The following is a 16,071-nucleotide window of genomic DNA, read 5'->3' as shown; positions in this document are numbered from 1 at the left end:
CTTCAGCGACATTTTCCCTGCAGTCGCTGAATTATCTGTGCCATTTCACCCACCTTCACAGGGATCTTCTCAAGGAACTGGGTGATACCTTTCAGGATCCATCAGCTGCGGGGGCTCAGGATAAGATTAACTCCCAGCTGGCGACCCTTAACTCTATCGTCAACTCCTCCATGTGGCTCATTTCTTATGCAGCCGATGGGGCGAGTAGGGCCGCAGGTACAGGCGTGGCTTTGAGAAGACATGCCTGGATGCGGTTATGTAACTTTGCTGACCCCTTTAAGGCATCCTTCACCAATACCCCCTTCGATGGTTCCGCTCTGTTTGGACCACAGGTGAAGGATACCCTTACCAGGTGTGAGCAGGAAGGCAAGACTCTCTCTGCTGTGGGAGTCCGTTTTTCTTCTCCCTCTAGACCATACCCTAAAGGTAAGAAGAGTGGAAAAATGTGGTTTCGGAAACCCCAAGGAGTCGTGCCTGACACACATGGCGAGTTTCCCTCCAAGGGCAGAGGCGGGAACAATAATAGACGCCACCCGAGGGGCAGAGGGGGTCCGCAAAATCAGGGTAGCAGAGAGTCTTTCTCTGACAAACCCTTTCAGCACCCCTGGGGGGCTGCCCAACTGTCCACCTTCGGAGGCAGTCGGGGGAAGATTGTCACTGTACCCAGAAGCCTGGCAACTCCTCACACAAGACAAATGGGTATAGTCCATCATATCCAAGGGTTACAAAATCCCATTTGTCTACACCCCTGTACAAACAACCAGGTCCCTTCCAGATGTTCCACCCATTCTAAGGGAACAAACAGTGCTAGAAATTTCAAAACTGCTAAAAAAAAGGGCCTTCCAGCCAGTCCCAGCAGACCAGCAAGGATCCGGGATTTACTCCAAGTTCTTTTTAGTACCAAAAAAGACAGGAGACTGGAGACCCATTTTGGATCTCAGCAGGTTAAACAAATCTCTTCAAAGAACGAAGTTCCGGTTGGTCACGCTTCAGTCCATTCTACCCTTTTTGGGTCAGGACAATTGGATGTGCTCCATAGACCTTCAGGATGCGTACTACCATATCAAAATGGACCTACGCTCCAGAAGGTTTCTCCACTTCTGGCTGTGAGCGGTCACTATCAATTCAGAGCCCTGCCCTTTGGTCTCACCACAGCCCCAGGGTGTTCACCAAATGCATGGCAGTGGTTACGGCTCACCTAAGATGGCGAGGATTCCAGGTGTTTCCATATCTAGACGACTGGCTCCTTACTGCTTCCACCAGGTATCAGCTACTGCGAGCCAGGGATTATACCATCCAAACTTGCTCCGAGCTAGGTATCTCAATAAATTTTGAAAAGTCTGCATTGTCGCCTTGTCAATCTATAACCTTTATAGACACAAGATTAAATACAAAAGAGCTGTCTGCAAAACTTCCTTTAGACAGAGTATCAGACATTCGCCGACATGTGCAGGTCTTACTACAGTGCAAGAGGATTCAGGCCAGTTTTGTACTGAAAACTTTGGGTCTCATGGCAGCAGCAATCACATTACTTCCCCTGGCTCGTTTTCACGTGTGGATTCTTCAGTGGATGCTTTTTACCCAATGGTCTTTTCAACAACTTCCGATGTCTCACAACATAATAAGCACTCAATCATGCAAAGATCACCTGGCTTGGTGGATGATCTCCCCTCTAGTACTTCAGGGCAGACCATTTGTTCTTCCTCCCCCTGTTGCCACGGTGACCACGGATGCCTCCCTGATCGGGTGGGGGTGGGGGGGGTATTTTCAGGGCAGGACTGTCCAGGGCACTTGGCAACCTGTAGAGTACCACTTGCACATAAACGTCTTGGAGATGAGAGCGGTGCTTTCAGCGTTGCAAGCTCTTCAGGACTCTCTACCCACCGGGACTATTGCAATTCAAGCAGACAATATGTCTGTAGTGTGGTACATCAACAAGCAGGGTGGAACCAAGTCCTATCCCTTATGTCGAGAAGCACTCAGACTCTGGCAGTGGGCGATCTCCTCTCAACGGTTTCTGATAGCAACGCACATCACCGGGAAGTCCAACGTCATAGCGGACAGGCTAAGCAGAGCTATTCTCATGCCTCACGAATGGTCTCTCAATCAGTCAGTAGCGGACAAAATCTTCCGCAGATGGGGTCAACCTTGCTGCAACCTTTTCGCAACTCCTCTCAACAGCAAGTGCAATGATTTCTTCACTCTCTTCCCCCTCCTCGGCCACTCCCCCAGAGACGCTCTAGTTCACGATTGGCCCCGGGATCTTCTATATGCATTCACACCTTTTCCCCTAATTCCCAAACTAATTCAGAAGGCGACCATGTTGGGATCCAGGATGATCCTCATTGCACCTTACTGGCCTCGACAAATTTGGTTCCCATTCCTGCATCGTCACCTGCTGGAGCAGCCTTGGAATCTGGACCCAGTGCCAGACCTCTTGGTCCATCAGTCGGGCGGGCTGCACCAATCCCTTCAGTCTCTCAACCTCACAGCTTGGTTGCTCCACTTCCAGCCTTAGCCAGGCTTCCACATATTTCTCAGCCGGTGCGTGAAATCATCCTTTCTTCGCACAAATCTACAACCAGGAAGACTTATGCTAGTAAGTGGAAACGTTTCTCTTTCTGGGCAGAGGCTAGAAATATAGACCCCTTTACAGCCCCTGTCCATCACGTTCTAGATTTTTTAGCAGAACTTTTTCGAGCTGGTTCCTCATCTGCCACCATTAGGGTCCAATTGGCTGCTATCGCAAATTTCCACGCTGGACTGTCAGAAACCAGCATCATGTCCCACAAACTTTGCAAGGCCTTTCTTAAAGGGACTATTTTACTTAGGCCCCCAGTCAGAGATCCCCCGCCTCCGTGGGATTTAAACCTGATATTAGCTTCCTTGATTCTCCCTCCTTTTGAACCTGCGGCCTCCTGTTCCTTAAAATTACTCTCCTGGAAGATTCTCTTTTTAATAGCCATCACCTCAGCTAGGAGAGTTTCGGAACTTCAAGCCCTCTGTATTCACCCTCCTTATCTTGTTTTTCACAAGGATAGAGTTTCACTCAGGACTAATCCTTCTTTTCTGCCCAAGATACCTTCTGAAACAAACCTGAATCAGGCTATTGATCCACCTGTCTTTTTTCCTAACTATTCAAACAAAGCTGAACAAATGTTACACCAATTGGACGTTCATAGGCAATTACGTTTTTATTTGGATAGGACTAAGCAAACAAGAAAATCGGGCCAACTCTTCCTGTCTTATGCTGAGGGCAAACAGGGCCTATCAGTTTCTAAAGTAACCTTATCTAGGTGGTTGGCCTCTATTATTACTTTGATTTATCAACTGAAACATAAAGAACTCCCTACAAAACCAAAAGCTCATTCCACCAGAGCGTTAGCTACTTCGGTAGCTTTTCAAGCAAGACTACCAATGGAATCTATTTGTACTGCAGCCACATGGGCCACTCCTCATACTTTCATTTCACATTATAAGTTGGATGTGGCCTCTAGGAGTTGAGCTGATTTTGGTTCCACTGTGCTCAAGAGTCTGTTCTGATGAGCCACCCAGGACTAAGGTGCTAGGGACGCTGTCCCATCCAGCAAGAATGAAGGTGAGATAGACAACTTAACATTAAGAAGATATGTACCTACCATAACGTTCCATGTTAGTTGTCTTCTTCTCGCCTTTTTTCTTGCGTCCCACCCTCCATCCCTCTAGCCTGGACAGACAGAGAAGAGTCCCCTTTTGAGGCCTTCTTCCTCTGGCTGAGTCTTATCTGGTTACGTCCTTCTCTGTTTTAGTACTGTAGGTAAACCTTGTAGTTTGGACAGGTGTCCTTGAAATTTTCTTCTATGGTGTTAGCTCTGCCAAACGAGATCTGGGTATCTAGCGCCAAGCATTGTGGGATATGGTGAGGCCTCAAGCCAGTAAATAGCTCTCGAGCTTTAGTAGAAGGCCGAGTCCCATCCAGCAAGAAAGAAGGCGAGAAGAAGACAACTAACATGGAATGTTATGGTAGGTACATAACTTCCTATTTTTGAACCAGCAGCTGCCGCAATGGGCCTAAAAGGTGGGTTTTCAATATTTTTATGTACTTTCGGTATACCGAAGATGACAGGAATTTTAGGATGCAAATTCAGGAGAAAATCATAATCTACCTTAGAAATCCTCTGATCCATGACATACTCATATAAAAAGCTATCTACCCCATGATAAGAAATGTGTATTTCATTCCTGGAACATGTGGAATAATTTTCAACATTGAATAGAATAGTTTGCATAATATTTATGTAATCATCACAATTCTATAAAATAATTCCACACCCTTATCAGGTGTCATAACACTTATACTTCTATCCTCCCTTAGGTTTTTTTAGTAATTTCCTCTCATTTATACTAAGATTTGATAATATTCTTCTTTGGTTACCCCATATTTTATAAATATCTTCCTTAACAACCTTCTCAAATGTAATAATGAGTGGATGTAGGGGAGGATTGTACACACTACTTTTTCTCAATGTTGTAGTGGATCAGTTGGTGGTATCACATTCTTCCTTATTAGAATACATTAATTTTAAATTTAATTTTCTCAAATAAAGTTGCACATCAACCAATGTATCAGCTATATCTGGGATTTTCGTAGGTACAAATTTAAATCCCTTAGAAAATAGGGAAAAATATTCTTGTGAAATAACCCTATTGGTGTAATTATAAATATGAAAACCATTTAAAGTGTGTTGGACATTACTAACTTGTATAACTGGGACTACATTTCCTACCATCTGGGAGGACCTCTGTACTGTTGTGCTACCCTGCTGTAAGTTTGATAATTTGCTTGTTTGCGACTCGCTATTCTTTCTGAGTGTCTTGGAAGGGGAAAATCCTGATAATCTAACCAGTTACTACCTTCTCCCTCAATATAGTGTTCCTCCTCTTCTGTTAGTTCCAAATCCACATGATCTAAATCAACTTCACAATTTTGTATTGTAGAAAAACAATCAGCTTTGTCATTGTCATTAAAAATTAATTTATCAATAGCATACACCTTACAGTATTTGTACTGCTTACAATCTCTGTTTAGTTTTTTAACTTTCTTGTTAAAAATGTTATCACATTTCTTATCTACCCTACTTATCACCTTATTATAAAACCCTTCCTACTGTGCAAATAATAAATAATTGAAAATCATTTCATTAAGGTCATCAACTTCTTTGTGCAACCTTCCTTCCATTTTCTCATAATAGAACACACTGTTAGTAAGCAGTTCAATGTTAAATGTCTTAAACTGGTTTGAATGAGAATATGCACACATATACATTAATGCACCTGAATATTTGCTGTTGTATTTTTGGTTTATACTAATTTTATTGAACATTTTCTTTGTGTAAAACTGTTCAATACAAATATGAAAATTTGTTTTTTTAAACAAGCAAAATTTTTTTGCACTAACCTTGAATATTCTGTAATGAACCTTTTAAAACATGTTTTATAATTGGGGGGTGAAATAGCCAATCATTGTTAAGCCTGTACTATTTAAACATAATTTTTATGATCATTGGGTTATTCTGATGAAGTCAACTGGCATTGACCAAAGCGCTTAATTTTATACTTGGAATAAATTGTATCTTGTGTTTTCACAACAGTAGTGCTCCTTTTTTGTTTCATTTGTGGTATTTGAGCACTATTGCACCACCTTTTCATGTTTTATGTCTGGTTTGTGGTGCTGGTTGTTATGGAGTCCCCAGAAACTTTGAATATGTCGCCTATTTCCGAACCTGGGAAAAATGCTGAACTACTACTTATTAAAAAAGATGTAGCGGAACTCAAAGGGGAGCTTACTCATTTAATTGAACTGCTCTCCCAATCTCGTTCTAGCAACACTAATTCCTTTGCATCTTTTGATACTCATAAGGAGGACAAGGAGCATTCCATTACGGCGACTACTAACTGCAGTCTTAGTTTTTCATCATACCACCTTAAGAAACGTGGTGATGTCATCACGATGGCTCAGGTACACTATAGCGAGCCTAAACAGCATCCTTTCAGTGATGGTAAGCAAGTTATTGAAGCTGGAAACATTACAGCTTCTTTTTTACCTACAAGTACTGGTAGGTCAAATTGTGCAGTGCACTTTGGAGCCGAGATTGACAATATTACAGATAATAGTCCAAACACAACACGCCAAAGTGAGCGCCAAAATGACAACTTAAATAAAAGTATGACTGTTTCTAATCCAGATACTGTACAGTCTACTGCCCGTTTTGAGGGAAACTTTCATTCTAACAGCAGGGACAATACTCCTTATGAAGTGAATGATAATTCAGTATGTGCATGTAAAAATTCTGCTGCTACTAAAGTAAATGTTTGTGTTAACAAACCAAAGGAGCATTATGGTACATTGGTTCAAAAACATTTTTCTTTTTCTAAAACAACTGGTATGGCTAAAACTTCTTTCAATGGAAAAGACAATAGTTACAACAGTTACAAATCTTTGAAAGAGATGATTTATACCTTTGAGAAAAGAGTTTTTAAATACAAGATGTGCCAAATTGAAATATGTTTTCTGAATGAATGTATTAAAAAGAAAGTAGTGCCACTAGGTTTAAGAGTATTTAAATTCCCTTTTGGAATTTATTACAATACAGAAATTGGTAATGTGTTCACCACTATGTTTTTTAGGTGGGGATTTGAACTGCTTACTAAGAGTGTATTCTATTATGAGCAAATGGAAGGAAGGTTGCACAAAGAAGTTGATGACCTTAATGAAATGATTTTCAATGATTTATTATTTGCACAGTATGAAGGGTTTTATAACAAGGTGATAAGTAGGGTAGATAAGAAATGTGATAACATTTTTAACAAGAAAGTTAAAAAACTAGACAGAGATTGTAAGCAGTAAAAATACTGTAAGGTGTATCCTATTGATAAATTATTTTTTTAGTGACAATGACAAAGCTGAATGTTTTTCTACAATACAAAATTGTGAAGTTGATTTAGATCATGTGGATTTGGAATTAACAGGAGAGGAGGAACACTTTATTGAGGGAGAAGGTAGTAACCGGTTAGATTATAAGGATTTTCCACTTCCAAGACACTCAGAAAGAATAGCGAGTCGCAAACAAGCGAATTATCAAACTTATAGCAAGGTAGCACAACAGTACAGAGGTCCTCCCAGATGGTAGGAAATTTAGTCCCAGTTATACAAGTTATTAATGTCCAGCACACTTTAAATGGTTTTCATATTTATAATTACACCGATAGGATTATTTCACAAGAATATTTTTCCCTATTTTCTAAGGGATTTAAATTTGTACCTACGAAAATCCCAGATATAGCTGATACATTGGTTAATGTGCAACTTTATTTGAGAAAATTAAATTTAAAATTAATGTATTCTAATAAGGAAGAATGTGATACCACCAACTGTTCCACTACAACATTGAGAAAAAGTAGTGTGTACAATCCTCCCCTACATCCACTCATTATTACATTTGAGAAGGTTATTAAGGAAGATATTTATAAAATATGGGGTAACCAAAGAAGAATATTCTCAAATCTTAGTAATAAATGAGAGGAAATTACTAAAAAACTTAAGGGAGGATAGAAGTATACGTGTTATGACACCTGATAAGGGTGGTGGAATTATTTTATATAATTGTGATGATTACATAAATATTATGCAAACTATTCCATTCAGTGTTGAAAATTATTCCACATGTTCCAGGAATGAAGTACACATTTCTTATCATAGGATAGATAGCTTTTTATATGAGTATGTCATGGATCAGAGGATTTCTAAGGTAGATTATGATTTTCTCCTGAATTTGCATACCCTGATGAGATTAGTTTAGTTTGTGAACTCATGGGACTCATTTTGGAAAACAACTACATATATTTTGAGGGTGAATACTTCCAGCAAGTCAAGGGTGTAGCAATGGGAGCAGTTTGTGCGCCAACATATGCTAACTTGGTCTTGCTGGGTTGGGAAGGAGAACATGTTTTTTAAAAGTGAGTTCTTTTCCAAGGTTGCATTTTATTGTAGGTTTTTGGATGATATTTTTATTTTATGGAAGGGATCTTCTGAATCCATTCCAGTTTTCATTCAATACCTAAACCAAACTACCAACTTTATAAAATTTACATTCAATTTTCATAAACAAGAAATCCATTACTTGGATACTAAAATAATTAAGGACCATGAAAAGTTTATATCTAAAATCTATCGTAAAAAAACTTTTTGTAATAGTTATTTACATTTTGATAGTCATCACCCAATGTCACAAAAGAAAAGTATTATCAAGGGACAAGCACTCAGGGTTGCCAGAATGACATTTTCAAAACTGGATGTCATTCAGGAATTTATTTGCTTAAAAGACATGTTCCTTGAGAGAGGTTACCCTGGTGACTTTATTGATGCAATACTTAGTGGAGAATTAAGTGACTGGGGTAAACAAATATATTCCATTATTAGGTAGAGGTTTGATTAGAATGAACAACGCAGGAATAACTATTGAGACTGTGAACAAAGTTGATTTTTAACAAGCATGTATTGTTCAATATAGTCCTTTATACCAGCAGGTTAAGGAAACACTTTATAAAAATTGGAGCATTTTCAAAACTAATAATGAAATCTTTCAAGTTTTAGGCGAGAAGCCTGTATTCTTAACCAAGATTGGCCCTAACTTAAAAACAATCTTGGAAAATAAAAATAAAAATCAAGGTGAACATGTAAATTTAAATGGTAGTAGACCTTGTGGTAGGTGTGCTTACTATTCTTACATTCTGCAAGACAACTTTATTTCTTTAGATAACAAAAACAAAGAGTATAGTCTATTTAAGAAGAGGCAACTGTTATTCCAGTAAATTGGTATACATCGCTAGGTGTAATACTTGTACATCTTTTTACATTGGGAAGACAGAAAGGTTATTTAAAACTAGAGTATATGAACATCTATACAATATAAAGAATAAAAAGGAAACCAATGCCCTGTCTAAGCATAGTACCCAATGTGTGGATTACAGTGGTTTCAAATTTGCCATACTAGATTTAGTGAATATTGAAGTTAGGGGTGGAGACTGGCAAAATGCCTTAAACAAGAAAGAACTGTTATGGCAACTAAGATTAGCTGCAAACTCCCCCCCCCCCCCGGGTTAAATGATTATTTAACTATATTACCTGTATTGAAAGAAAAGGCAGGGCATGTTTAAATGTCTTAAATTGGCTTGAATGAGAATATGCACACATATACATTAATGCACCTGAATATTTGCTGTTGTATTTTTGGTTTATACTAATTTTATTGAACATTTTCTTTGTGTAAAACTGTTTAATACAAATATGAAAATTTGTTTTTTTAAACAAACAAAATTTTTTGCACTAACCTTGAATATTCTGTAATGAACCTTTTAAAACATATTTTATAATTGGGGGGTGAAATAGCCAATCATTTTTAAGCCTGTACTATTTAAACATAATTTTTATGATCATTGGGTTATTCTGATGAAGTCAACTGGCATTGACGAAGCGTTTAATTTTATACTTGGAATAAATTGTATCTTGTGGACTCACAACAGTAGTGCTCCTTTTTTGTTTCATTTGTGGTATTTGAGCACTATTGCACCACCTTTTCATTTTTTTTTTCTTCAGGGGTACTTTCCCTGAGAAGCCCTATCAGTGCTCCTGAAGCACTGCCTGACTGTCCATCTCTGGAGCCAGTCGGGGGTCGACTTTCCTTGCGCCAGGAAGCCTGGACATTTTTGACAAACAATTCATGAGTGCTAAACGTAATATCCAGAGGCTATTACATCCCCTTTTCTCTTCCCCCTCCAAACACCAGCAATAACCTTCCCAACATATCACCTGGTCAGAGGAAGCAGGCAGCACAAGAAATTAAAAAATTGCTGCAAAAAAGTGTCATCGAAAAGGTCCCAACTGAACAAAGAGGATTTGTAACTTACTTCCACTTCATTTTAGTGCCAAAAAAGATGGGACCTAAGACCTTACTGGATCTAAGCAAATTGAACCTTTATTTAAAGAAGTTAAAGTTATGAATTGTTACAGTCCAGTTCATTCTGCCTCTGTTGTGCAAGGACGATTGGATTTGTTCAGTAGATCTCAAGGATGCGTACTATCATATCAAAATAGACAGGTACTCCAGAAGATTCCTGTGCTTTTGGCTGGGAGCCAGTCATTTTCAGTTCTGAGCACAGCTCTTTGGACTCACCACAGCCCCCCGGATGTTCACCAAATGCATGGCAGTCATTGCAGTTCATATGAGAGTCACAGGATTCTGGGTGTTTCCATACTTAGATAATTGACTCCTCACCGCCCCCATGAGGCATCAACTTCTCCAAGCCAGAGATTATCTGATTCAAATCTCCCACTCCGTGGGGATTACCATAAATTTAGACAAGTCAAGTCTGACTTCTGTGTAGAACCTAGAATTCATAGGCACACAGTTGAACATGAAGGGTCAAGTAGCTTCTCCCCCTTCATCGCATAACAACACTGAGGAATCAAGTTTAGGAACTATTATCCCATCTGTCCCCAACTGCACAAGTAGTTTTACAAGTTCTGGGGTCCATGTCAGCGCCAGTCTTGTTAATTCCTCTGGCAAGGTTCTTTATGCGAATTTTTCAGTAGATATTAGCAGTTGTTGTTGTTGTCTTTCGGCTTATCCCGGTTAGGGGTCGCCACAGCGGAACTCCGGTCCGGTAATGTTTGGTAGTGGATTTTTACGTGCAGAGTTACCAGCCCTGATGCACAACCTTCAACGAAGGCATGCCCATTCACACATGCCGCCACACAGAAGACACTCTAGCTGAGAATCGAACGGGACAACGTCTTGCTGTGAGGCGACAACGCTACCGCAGCACCACTACCGCGGGACAATGGTCTATACTATATCAGCCTCTATCTATTCCTATCAAGCTGACACCAATCTGCAAACATTATATTCGTTGGTGAATTCAATCAGACAACCTCTTTTAAGGCAGTGCCTTCTCGATTTCCCCTCCAGTGGACATAGTGACTACGGACACTTCCCAGCTGAAGTGGGGAGGGCATCACATGGGGAGGATGGTCCAAGGCACATGGTCCCCTCTGGAGACCAGGATGCATATCAGTGTCATTGAGATGAGACCAGTCCCTCTAACGTTGCAGGCCTTTCAGGATGTTACCCCTCTGGGGACCATTGCAATCCACACTGAAAACATGTCTGTAGTCTGGTACATCAACAAGCAAGAAGGAACCTGCTCTTACCCCTTGTGCAGAGAGGCCATGAGGATTCGGGAATGGGCAATATCTTCAGACCGCTTTCTGGTTGCAGCTCACATTCTGGGGAAAACCTATGAGCTGGCGGGCAGACTCAACAGAGCTATTCTGATTCCGCATGAGTGGTCCATCAGTCAGTCAGTGGCGAACATGATCTTCAGCTGTTGGTGTCAGCCTTGTTGTGACCTTTTTGCCTCTCCCCTCAACAAGTGCAGCAAGTTTTTCACTCTGAGCCCTCCTCTGGGGGAGTCCCTGAGGGATGCTGTGGTACACAGTTGGCCCCTGGGCTTCCTTTATGTGTATCTCCCTTTTCCACTGATCCCAAAATTTCTTCAAGCAGGTTGAAGAGCTCATTCATCCTCATTGCTCCCTTCTGGCCTTGACAGATATGGTCCCCCTTCCTCTGTTATCTTCTAAAATATCCTCCATGGATACTGGAACCAAGTCAAGCTCTCCTCCCTCATCTGTCAGGATTACAACATCCAAATCAGATAACAGATGCTCGTGAAACCCTCTTGCACGGCAACAAAGACCAATATTACAAAACAAAGCCAGCAAGATGAGAAGGTGGAAAAACTATTTAATTCAACCCAAAGTACAAATCCTGTGGGTTATAAAAATACAAAACATCCAAACCGGTTTCGGCTCCACAGAGCCTTCTTCAGTGGATACAAATAGAAATGAGAACAATGCATTTAGAGAACATCTCATTATATATGTATATGCACACCTGATACATGACAGTGTAACCAATCACAATAAGACATAATAATCAATTAAACATAGCATTAAAATTGGTCATTAAGACCTGGTGGAAACAAAGCTCCCAGTTTAACTATCCATTTTCTTTCTAAGAAGTTTAGTAACTCATGCCAACCATCTTTATCTTTACAAATCCCACTAATGTGATCGATGACCACAAATTTGAAATTAGCAGTAGTATGCTTTAAAGTGTGTTTGAATAACGCATTATTGGGACGTTTATTTTTGATAGCACTTAGATGTTCACATATTCTCAAGCGAAAAGCTCGAGAAGTTTGTCCCACATAAAATGCTGAACACGTGCAGGTCACCAGATAAATGACCCACTTGGTACTGCAGTTGGCCCACAGCTTAATTTCAAAAACCTCAGAAGTATTTTTGCTGGTAAATTCCAGAGTATTAGAGACCCGCATGCAGTATGCACAATGGCCACAAGCAGAACACCCCACTATGGGACCTCCTGTCAGGGAAATTTGATGGCTAACTGCAGGACTGCAAACACTTTTTATAATGGCTAAGTCTAGAACCTATAGATCTTCCCTTTCTGAAGGAGAAAAAACATCTATCCCTAAGAAAGGGATGCAATCTGTCTTCAGCCAACAGGACATTCCAATGTCTCTGAATGATATTCATGAAACCTTGAGTATTGCGTCCATAGGTTGTAACAAGGCGTAAAGGCTGTATATCCACATTATTATTGTGGTGTTTATATCGTAATAGGTCTGGCCTATTGAAATTAGCAGCCCATTGTTTCGCCTGGTTAATGATCCCTGGACGATAGCCCCTCTCTAAAAATCTGCAAGCCAAATCATCACGTGTTTTGATATAGGATGCCTGGTTAGAACAGATCCTCTTTGCTCTTAAAAATTGTGATTTGGGTATATTTTGGATGATATGTTGTGGGTGGAGGCTGGAAGCATGTAGTAGGGAGTTATATTCAGGAAATTTTCTAAAAATGCCCCTGGATCCATCTCCACAATTTCATCACAAAATTGGTCATTTTCGTCCAGGGATCATTAACCAGGCGAAACAATGGGCTGCTAATTTCAATAGGCCAGACCTATTACGATATAAACACCACAATAATAATGTGGATATACAGCCTTTACGCCTTGTTACAACCTATGGACGCAATACTCAAGGTTTCATGAATATCATTCAGAGACATTGGAATGTCCTGTTGGCTGAAGACAGATTGCATCCCTTTCTTAGGGATAGATGTTTTTTCTCCTTCAGAAAGGGACGATCTATAGGTTCTAGACTTAGCCATTATAAAAAGTGTGTTTGCAGTCCTGCAGTGAGCCATCAAATTTCCCTGACAGGAGGTCCCATAGTGGGGTGTTTTGCTTGTGGCCATTGTGCATACTGCATGCGGGTCTCTAATACTCTGGAATTTACCAGCAAAAATACTTCTGAGGTTTTTGAAATTAAGCTATGGGCCAACTGCAGTACCAAGTGGGTCATTTATCTGGTGACCTGCACGTGTTCAGCATTTTATGTGGGACAAACTTCTCGAGCTTTTCGCTTGAGAATATGTGAACATTTAAGTGCTATCAAAAATAAACGTCCCAATAATGCGTTATTCAAACACACTTTAAAGCATACTACTGCTAATTTCAAATTTGTGGTCATCGATCACATTAGTGGGATTTGTAAAGATAAAGATGGTTGGCATGAGTTACTAAACTTCTTAGAAAGAAAATGGATAGTTAAACTGGGAGCTTTGTTTCCACCAGGTCTTAATGACCAATTTTAATGCTATGTTTAATTGATTATTATGTCTTATTGTGATTGGTTACACTGTCATGTATCAGGTGTGCATATACATATATAATGAGATGTTCTCTAAATGCATTGTTCTCATTTCTATTTGTATCCACTGAAGAAGGCTCTGTGGAGCCGAAACCGGTTTGGATGTTTTGTATTTTTATAACCCACAGGATTTGTACTTTGGGTTGAATTAAATAGTTTTTCCACCTTCTCATCTTGCTGGCTTTGTTTTGTACTATTGGTCTTTGTTGCCGTGCAAGAGGGTTTCACGAGCATCTGTTATCTGATTTGGATTGACTATTTTTCGGATGCTGTGTACCATTTGGAGTCGGTGGCTTTTTTCTTCATTATTGTTTGCGGGTTTGTGATTTCACATTACCACACCAATTCTTCTAATATACAAGCATTTTTTGGCATCTAGTTTGTGTTTCAACACAAACTTACAGATTTTTGTGGATGTACGAGTGGTTACCAGCTCCCGGTGGCTTCCTGTTGTTTGGTTTTTGCTCACGTCAACGTACTTGCCTTATTTCCGGTTTCCTACTTACCGGTTAAGGTTTTTGGCGGGTTTTGTGCGGCTAAGGAACTGGCGTTTTTTGCATCTACGCCTGTCGCTGCTATTTTCTTGACTTTTCCAGCATTCAGTGGACATTTTCTTGGTTCACAAGTATTTGTGGAGGAACCTTTTATATCGGCGCTTTTATTATTTCGGTTGCGGTCGCTGGATGCCATCATGGTCGCTGGACATATATAAGACCTCTACTTTTGTATATTTATCCATGGGACTTTTTTGGACACTGGTTAGACATTGTTTTTGATTACCAACTGTGGTGTTAGACCTTTATAACTTGCTGATTTATATTATTGTTCTAATATATGTCTTGTGTTATGCACCTGATATAGTTGCATATTGGGTATCATTTAGGCGTACATAATATATGTTTTTGATCTACTATTTTTGGTATCTGGATACTAATCTGCTTATATTTTTTCATACATATAGGGTCATATTTGGGATTGTGTGCTGATTTTTTGACCTTTCTTCTTTCCTTGGCAGTTTTACATCTTTGTTTTGATGTACATTTACTTGTTCCGTAGGACCTGTATCTGTCCTATATATTACAATTGTCATTGCAGAGTGGTTTTTACTGTTCACATCCTTAGCTTCATTTTTCTTTTGAACTTTTTATGACACCATTTCCCATTATGTGCATGGTTATCTATATATATTTATCTTAACAGCATCTTTGTGTTGGCAGTTATATGACATATGGGTGTTATTTTGCAGAGTTGGTATCTATTGATAGATCTTTTTTAGTGATAACATACTTTTTGGCTGTTGCCAATTTTGTGGTCTTTATACCAGATCAATATTATTTCAAATTAGGATGGGTACAAATACGCAGTTTATATGTTGATTTTTCATGAAAAATAGGACTGCTTATTGTATTTGTTATACCCGAGATACACTTTATTGCTGAAGACATATGCACAGTATATAGGTATAATATACCTGAACTGTTTATTGTATATGGTCTATTTTCAGCATTGTTCTTTCTATATATTTTGAATATATTTTTCTGGTATTCGATCTTCTATATTGTATACCTCTTTGCATATGGTTTATTTCAAACCAATATATTGGTTCACTGATAGGTTATTTTCTATAGCTGCTGCACGTTTATTGCTGTTTTATTTTTTGATTGATATATCAGTATAATATAGATTTGTGCACATTTTGGGATTTGGTGTTATTGGTCTTAATATGGCATTATCACCGCTTATTAAGGGGATTTCATCAAATCTTGATGATCTATCCATATTTGGTTTAGGGGCTGGTTCTTCTGGACAGATTAATAATATGAATGTTTCGGATGTGAACGTAAAATGTGACATGTTTTTTAACTTACTAAACAAACATATGAGGATGGTTCGTACCAATGTTTGGCATTTACGTTTGTTCAGGGCATATCAACAAAAAAAGATAACTCCACGTGGACTAAGAGTGAGAGTGCAACCTCTGGTAGCCAATATTGATGAGAAATTGTTGGAAGATTGGGGTCAGGTCCAACAATTAGCTTCATCTAAATTTGTTGATGCCCTGGCTGATTTCTATGAACGGAAGGTCAATACGGGGATACAGGAACTCGAAACAATTTGTATTGAGGCTAGCAATTTTGAAAATTGTGATTCTTTTTCATCACAAGTTAAAAAACTAACTACGGACCTATCCAAATTAGAATCTAATCTAAAAGAGAGGAAACTCAAGAAATTCTTTA

At 39.4% G+C, this 16,071-nt stretch overlaps 1 protein-coding gene across 6 annotated transcripts in view; it reads left to right on the top strand.

The window, feature by feature from the left end:
* LOC122809137 (plasma membrane calcium-transporting ATPase 3) overlaps positions 1-16,071 on the top strand; it is a 4,021,470-nt gene that overhangs the window by 669,963 nt on the left and 3,335,436 nt on the right. The gene's annotated exons all lie outside the window — the stretch shown is intronic.

This window comes from Protopterus annectens, chromosome 8.part0, assembly GCF_019279795.1.
Source record: "Protopterus annectens isolate FY-2018-M chromosome 8.part0, PAN1.0, whole genome shotgun sequence".
In the NCBI taxonomy this organism is placed as follows: Eukaryota; Metazoa; Chordata; order Ceratodontiformes; family Protopteridae; genus Protopterus; species Protopterus annectens.
Note: the sequence above shows the minus strand (reverse complement) of the source record. Positions and strands in the feature narration are given on the sequence as shown.